Source organism: Dasypus novemcinctus, chromosome X (assembly GCF_030445035.2).
Source record: "Dasypus novemcinctus isolate mDasNov1 chromosome X, mDasNov1.1.hap2, whole genome shotgun sequence".
In the NCBI taxonomy this organism is placed as follows: Eukaryota; Metazoa; Chordata; class Mammalia; order Cingulata; family Dasypodidae; genus Dasypus; species Dasypus novemcinctus.
In genome coordinates, this window is record NC_080704.1 from 130,300,738 (window position 1) to 130,309,291 (window position 8,554).

The window sequence follows — 8,554 nt, forward strand, 5'->3', positions numbered from 1 at the left end:
CATTCCTGCGGATTAGATACAATTGGAGGCCTTTGATTGGATTATTTCAGTGAGGTATGACCCAGGGTGGGTCTTGGTCTTCTTGCTGGAGTCCTTTATAAATGGAGGACTGAAAGCAGCAAACACAGCGAAAAGGTGGCAGACAGAGTTGAGAGAGAGGTACTAGAGGCTGGAATCAGCAGAGCATAGACACTTGGAAAGAGGCCCCCTAAGAGGCTCAAAGAAAGCAAGCCTGTAAGAAAGGGAAGAGATGAGTCATATGCCTGATCACCTACTGCTGAGCTCAAAGAGAAAGTAAACTTGGAGGAGAAGACATGGATCCAGACAAGCAGATGCCTCTATGTGCCTTGCCACATGGAAAAAGTCCAGGATCACTAACAGCTGATCTTCAGTTAGACAGCATCTCTGATAATGCACTTGACTTAGACACTTTCATGGCCTCAGAACTGTAAGCTTTTAAACTAATAAATTGCCATTATAAAAGCCCAAACATTTCTGGTACATTGCTCCCAGCAGCCCTTAGCAGTCTAAAACAGTTACTATCGATTAGTTTAAACTCTTTACAATTTTTTATGAATAGAATTATAAGACTATTTTTTTGGTAAGACTTCTTTTACTCAGCACAATCATTTTGAGATTCATCCATGTTTTTGTGTGTATCAGTAGGTGTTATCTTTTGATTGTTGGAAAGTAATTCATTGTATGGATATATCACAATTTGTTCATCCATTCAGTAATTGATGGACATGTGGGTTGTTTCTAGATTGGCACTATTACAAATAAAGCTCCTGTGAACATTTACATGCCAGTCTTTGTGTAGACATATGCTTCCATTTCTCTTGGATAAATACCTAGAATTGCAAAAGCAGGATTGAATAGTAGGTATAAGTTATTTTTTGTTTTGTTTTTCTCTTTTAATTTTCATTCTAGTAACATATGAAACATAAAATTTCCCTTAACCAACTTTTAAGTATATAGTTCAGTGCTGTTAATTACATTCACAAGAGTTGCCACCATCATCATCCTCTACTACCAAAACATTACAAACAACTGAAAGAGACATTTCGTACAATTTAAGCATTAACTCCTCGTGCCTTACCCCTCAACCCAGCTACTGGTAACCCACATTCTAGATTCTGCCTCTGTATGAGTGTTTTAGTTTGCTAAAAGCTTCTGGGAGCAATATACCAGACATGGGTTGGCTTTTATAATGGGAATTTATTAAGTTAAAAGTTTAGAGTTCTGAAGGCCTAGAGCAACATTGTGCCTGGGAATTTCCTCCTGTCAGCCTTCATGTTACTCAAATGTGGCCAGTCTCGAAGCCAAACTCAGCATGTAAATGCAATGCCTTCCCCCCAGCGTGGGACATGACACCCGGGGATGAGCCTCCCTGGCAACGAGGGACCACTATCAACTACCAACTGATGATGCAACTGGAAAATGACCTTATATGGAAGGTTCAATGCGGATCAGCAGAATATCCATGTCTACATAAAATACCATGACTTTAAAATGCTGTTTGACCTAAAGTAAGGGGGAAATGGAAAGGAGAAATGAGTTTATATGGCTACAAGTTTCTAAAAAAGAGTCTGGAGGCTGGCAGAAGGATTGCCCTCATGCACAACTGAGCAGAGTCAGAGAGACAGATAAAGCAGATACAACCCCCAGATATTGGTTCCTTTGAGGGCTAAAGAGACCCATGGGAGTTATGGTCATGGCCGATGGGGTTAACTACCAGGGCAGATGGCCCCTCTTTGGAAATGGTGTTTATGTGTGATGAATCTGGACTCAAATGGGATCTCCCTTCATAAGACTTTCATGCTAATGTGCTGGAGGTGCAGTTAATGTTGGGGTTTAAGATATATTTAGGGGATTTGAATCTCTGGACTGACAATGTGATAGCCAGGTCCTGAGCCTCAACAGACTCCAGCACCTACAATCTGATCTATTGGACTTACCACACTTAGCTAAGATGGAGTTGAAGAAGGACAAGCACCACACCATGGAGCCTAGAGTGATTACAACTGAAAATGGGAGGATTGCATCCAGCATCCATGTGGAATCTGAGCCTCCTCTTGACATAGAGGTGCAATGGACACAACCAATCCAATGTCCACATAGAAGAGGTGGCATTGGATTGGGAAAAGTGGACATGGTGGACGATGGGTATGGGGAAAGGCAGGAAGAGATGAGAGGTGGAGGCGTCTTTGGGACATGGAGCTGCCCTGGATGGTGCTTCAGAGATAATCACCGGACATTGTAAATCCTCACAGGGCCCACTGGATGGAATGGAGGAGAGTAAGGGCCATGATGTGAATCATTGTCTATGAGGTGCAGAGGTGCCCAAAGATATACTTACCAAATCCAATGGATGTGTCATGATGATGGGAACGAGTGTTGTTGGGGGGGGGGGGGTGGAGGGGGGGTGGGGGGGGTGGGGTTGAATGGGACCTCACATATATATTTTTAATGTAATATTATTACAAAGTCAATAAAAATAAAAAATAAAAAAATAAAAAATAAAAAAAAGGGCAAGAAATCCTAAAAAAAAAAAAAAAAAGTTTAGAGTTCTGTGGCATTTTGATACTTATATGAATTTCAAAAAGAGATATTTTGTTTTAGTCATAAATCTTGTAAATTTTATTTTGTTTGACCTTTTGTTAGCTTTTATTGATACGTAATTTGAATATAATAACATTAGCCAATTTTAAGTGTATAATTCAACAACCACAATCATAATGTAACATTTCCATCAGTCCCCCAAATTCCTTTGTTGTCCTTTTTAAAATTAATTTATTTGTTAATTCATTTTTAAAAAATATTACATTCAAAAAATATGAGGTCCCCATGTACCCCCCACCCCCTTCACCCCACTACTACCCCCATAGCAACATTGTCCTCCATCATCATAACATATTCATTGCATTTGGTGAGTACATCTCTGAGCATCGCTGCACCTCATGGTCAATGGTCCACGTCATAGCCCACACTCTCCCACGTTCCATCCAGTGGGCCATGTGAGGATCTACAATGCCCTCACATTGTAGGGGTAATTGTCCCTGCAGCACCACCCAGGACAACTCCAAGTCCCGAAAATGCTTCCACATCTCATCTCTTCCTCCCATTCTCTACACCCAGCAGCCACCATGGCCACTTTTTCCACACCAATGCCACATTTTTTTCAATTACTAATCACAATAGTTAATGAATAGAATATTAGTAAGTCCACTCTAACCCTTACTCTATTCCTCCATCCTGTGGACCTTGGATTGGTTTATGTTTGTAAACTGGTCTGTTCTTCTTGGTGTGATATCCCTTTGATTGTATTAAATTCAGAGGTTTCACCTTTACTTTATTAAGCCAAGATTAGGGCTTTGATTTGACCATGTCATTAAGTTGTCCAGGATTGAGTGTCTCCCCCTTGGTGGGCTATATAAACAGATGCTAAGTCAAGAACATAAAAGTATATATAGAAGAAGAACATAGAGGAAGAGAGACAGCTCCATAGACATGGCAGAGGCCCTGGGAAGAGAGATGAGCCTGATAGTTTGCAGCTGAAGAGAACAGAACAGCTGAGAAGACCCGAGAGATGAGCATTATGCCAGCCTACAGCTGAGATTGGAAGAAACTGGGACCATGGAGCCTTAAGAGGAAGAAGGCAGGCTGAACCCTCACAGATATCACCCACCATCTTGCTTCAACACGTAGCAAATGACTTTGGGTAAGAAAGTACCTCTTATGGTAACTTGAGTTGGACTCTTTAGGGCCTTGTGTCTATAAGCTTCTACCCCAAAGAAATACCCTTTATAAAAGCCAACAGATTTCTGGTACTTTGCATCAGCATCCCTTTTGGCTGACTAATACAAGTTCTGAGGCTGTGGAAGTATCCAGATCAAGGCATCATGCTGTCTCACCAAGTTGCAGCTGTGGGCAATCAGGTATATGGTGATGTCATCTAAAGATCCTTTCTCTCCAAGTTCGGCTGTGGGTGATCAGGCACGTTTCAGGGCAAAACTGCAGCTCTGCTGGTCTCTGCCTTCTCCCTGAGGCTTACTTTCTCCCCAAGGTCAGCTGCGGGCAATCAGGCATATGGCTTCTCTCTCCCATCCCCTCTGGGCCTCCTCTCTTTGAGCTTCTCAAAGGCCTCTTTCCATACTTCTTTATGATTCCAGCCTTGGGCCTCTGGAACCTCTCTCTCAACTTCTTGGGGTTTCTCTGTCTTGGCTGCTTTTTTTTCTGTATGTCTGCTGCTTCCAGTTCTCCATTTATGAAGGACTCTAATAAGAGGATTAAGACCCACCTCGGGTCATGCAATTTAATCAAAGGTCCTAAACAGAAGTAATTTAATCAAGAGTCCCCAACTACAATTGGTGTGCATGCACAGAAGTGGATTAGCTCAAAGGAGATGATCTTTTTTTGGGTCCACTAAAAGCTTCAAAACTGTCTCAATGAGTTTGCTTATTCTAATTACTTCATATCAGTGAGATTATATGTGTACTTTTATGTCCAGCATATTTCACTCAACAGGATGTATTCAAGATTCATATAGGTTGTCACAAGAATCAGAACTTCATCTCTTTTTATGGCTGAATAATATTTCATTGTAGGTATAGTCCATGTTTTGCTGATCCATTCATCTGTTGATTGGCACTTGGGTTGCTTCCACCTTTTGGCAATTGTGACTAATGCCACTATGAACACATGCATGCTAATGTCTGTTCGAGTCTCTGCTTCTATTCTTTTGGGTATATAATTAGGAGTAGTCTTGCCGGGTCATATGGTAACTCTATACTGATCATTTTGAGGCACTGCCAAACTGTCGTCCTCAGCAGCTGACCATTTTACATAGCCACCAGCAAAGAATGAGTGTTCCTATATCTTCACATCCTCCATAACACTTGTAATTTTCTGTTTTTAATAGCATCAATTCTAATGGGTGTGAAATGATATCTCATTGTGATTTTGATTTGCATTTCCCTGATGGCTAATGATGTTGAGCAAATTTTCATGTATTTCATATTTTCTGGCCACTTAAAATCTTCTTTGAAGACATGTCTATTTAAGTCTTTTGCCCATTTTTAAATTGGGTTGTTTGTATTTTTGTTGTTAAATTGTAGGATTTTAAAATATATTCTGCATATTAAACTGTTACTGGATACACAACTTCCATTGTGTAGGTTGTCATTTTACTTTAATGATAAAGTCCTGTGAGACACAAATGTTCTGAATTTTGATGATGTCCCATTTATGCACTTTTCTTTTGTTGAGTGTGCTTTGGGTGTAAAGTCTAAGAAACCATTGCCTAATGAAGGTCCTGAAGATGCTTCCCTCTGTTTTCTTCACAGAATTTGATATTTCTGGCCTTATGTTTAGGTGTTTTATCCAGGTTGAATTGATTTTTGTGTAAGTTTTAGGTAGGGGTCCTCCTTTTTTTGCTAATGGAGACCCAGTTTTCCCAGAACTATTTATTGAAGAGACTATTCTTTCTCAATTGAGTGGTCTCTGCCCCTTGTCAAAAATGAGTTGGCCATAAATGTGAGGGCTGATTTCTGAGCTCTAAATTTTTATTCCATTGGTCTATACATTCACCTTTGTGCCAGTACCATGCTATTTTCATTACTGTGGTTTTGTAATAAGTTTTAAGATCAGGATGTGTGAGTCCTTCAACTTCATTCTTCTATTTATAGACATTTTTTGCTATTCAGGGACCCTTACACTTCTATATAAGTTTGATGATTGGCTTTCCATTTCTGCAAAAAAGTTATTGGAACTTTTATTGGGATTCCATTGAATCCATAAATTTCTCTGGGTAGAATTGATATCTAAACAATATTTATTCCTCCAATCCATGAACATGAGATACCATTCCATTTTCGTCTTCTTTTATTTCTTTTTATTTTCTTTTTTTAAAAAGATTTATTTTTTATTTATTTCTCTCCCCTTTTCCCCCGACCCCAGTTGTCTGTTCTCTGTGTCCATTTTGCTGTGTGTTCTTTGTCTGCTTCTGTTGTTGTCAGTGGCATGTGAATCTGTGTCTCTTTTTTGTTGCATCATCTTGCTGTGTCAGCTCTCCGTGTGTGCAGCACCATTCATGGGCAGGCTGAACTTTCTTTCACGCTGGGTGGCTCTCTTTATGGGGCACACACCTTGTACGTGGGGCTCCCCTATGCGGGGGACACCCCTGCGTGGCATGGCACTCCTTGCGTGCATCAGCACTGCACGTGGGCCAGCTCCACACGGGTCAAGGAGGCCCGGGGTTTGATCTGGGGACCTCCCATGTGGTAGATGGACGCCCTATCCATTGGGCCAAGTCCACTTCCCTTCTTTGATTTATTTTAGCAATGTTTTGTAGTTTTGTATGTACTTATCCTTTATTTACTTGTTAGATTTATTCCTAGATATTTGATTCTTTTGGTTGCTATTGTGAATGGAATTTTTTCTTGATTTCTTCTTCTGATTGTTTATTGCTTGGGTATAGAAGCACTACTGATTTGGGGGTGTTGATCCTGCACCCTGCCACTTTGCTGAATTTAATTATTAATTACTAGAAGTGGACGTGGCTCAAGTAGTTAAGCACCAGCTTCCCACATGGGAAATTCTGGGTTCAGTTCCTGGTGCCTCCTAAAGAAGACAAACAACAAGCAGACAATGAGCAGACAACAAGCAAAACCAACAAGCAGACGATGAGCAAAAACCCACAAGCAGACAATGAGAAAAAACAAGGAGCAGGTGATGAGCAGAAACAATGAGCAGCTCTCATGCTTGGTTGCCCTTGGACCCGGGCTCCAGCTGCTTCTCCCCTGCTTGGATCACCACACAAGGCCCACCATGGTTAACAAGTCTATCATCCTCACTTAAAAAATGTCTTGGAGATTCCTTTTCACCAGAATGTGGGGAAAAAGCTTCCATAAAAGAGCAGAATGAAGAATTCTCTGAAGAACAAAATTCTTTGATATCAAAAGAAAATGGAGAGAATTTGTTTTTATTAGACTTGTTTACTACTGCTCTGGAGAAACCCATGCAAAGTGAAGTGACTACTGATGACCTTGAAGAAGTAAAGGAGAAGGCTGAACTGATTATAGATGATGATTTAACAGCTGATCCACTGCTATTGAAATCACAGAATAACTTTACCAATGCAACTAACTGTATCTGCAAAGAAAGCAATTGAAGACAGAAATATCAAGAATAAAAAATCAACAAATAATAGAGCATCTAGTGAATCTGGCAGATTAATGACCTCTGAATTCCTAGAGAAATCTAGTTCTATAAGAAAAACTCATTCAACATCTACCTCTTCTCACTATTTAGGGACTTTGAAAGTCTTGGATCAAAAGCCCTAAGAGAAACAGAGCACAGAACTGGACAGCGCAGATAATATAAGGGCAGTTGCATATCAGGAGTGGTTAGAAAATAAAAATGTATATTTACATGAAATGCACAGAATTAAAAGGATTGAAAGTGAAAATTTAAGGATCCAAAATGAACAGAAAAGAGCTTCTAAGAAAGAAGAAGCATTGGCATCATTTGAGGCCTGGAAAGCTAGGAAGGAAAAGGAAGGAAAGAAAATGGCTGCCAAAAAGTGGCTCGAAGAAAAACACAAGAAGAAAACTGGAGTAAAAAATGCTGTGAAGAAAGAAGAAGCACTACAAGCTTTTAAAAAATGGAAATAAAAAGATGAAATATCTTAAAGGGAAAAATAAGGACAAAGAACATGAAAGATCAAAGAAACAAAAGGAGGAGGAATCTATTGCTAAGAAAAAGAAGGAAAACCTAACTGCAGTTAGAAAAAGAGAAAAGAAGTGAGAAAAGAAAGGAAGAACTAAAAAGAACTGCGGAAAAAAATAAAGATAAAAATGCCCTTGATGAATATGAAATATGGCTGGAAAAGAGAAAGGCAGGAAAGAACAGAACAAAAACAAAAGAAACATCATCCCTTTCTTGAAATGACCCACTTCCTCCATGGAACCCTTCAAGCAGAACGGTGTTCTCAAAAGTGTTTTGATAATTCTAATTCTTATATTATTTAGTTCTTATTTATCAAATAGCCAATATTATCCAGGGGTTTTAAACTATTCATTCAATTATTTATAGTTAGAACAATTCATTTTAATTAAATGCCAGACACTTCTGCTGACAATGAAAAAGATACTTTGGAGCATAATCAGTAAAAGCACTTTTTGAGCTATAGATAAGCAAACTGCCTCAGATGAAAATCTAATAATCAGATTGTGCTTACTATTAAAATGCATAACACTTAATAATGTTCTGATAATTCTTGTAGGCCTATGACCCATTGTCACTTTCATTAAGTGATGTATGCTATTTAATCCCACGAATTTTAAATATGTTTAATCCCAAGAATAAAAAGGAAACTCTAGGCCCATTAATCATAAAAATAAATGAACTTGTAGATGATTGTACATCTAGATCCAGGTTTAAGATGAATGGTCGCTGGGGAGTATACATGTATTATTTCTTTTAAAACTGATCTTTACCTCAAAGCAGTTGCATTGTACTTTACAAATTAGAATTTTGGTAATTGAGGCAGCAG

General features: G+C 39.2%; 1 pseudogene; it reads left to right on the top strand.

Moving 5' to 3' along the window:
• The first annotated feature begins 6,745 nt into the window (after window positions 1-6,745).
• LOC101415708 (microtubule-associated protein 9 pseudogene) lies at window positions 6,746-8,005 on the top strand (annotated as a pseudogene).
• Window positions 8,006-8,554: the final 549 nt, after the last annotated feature.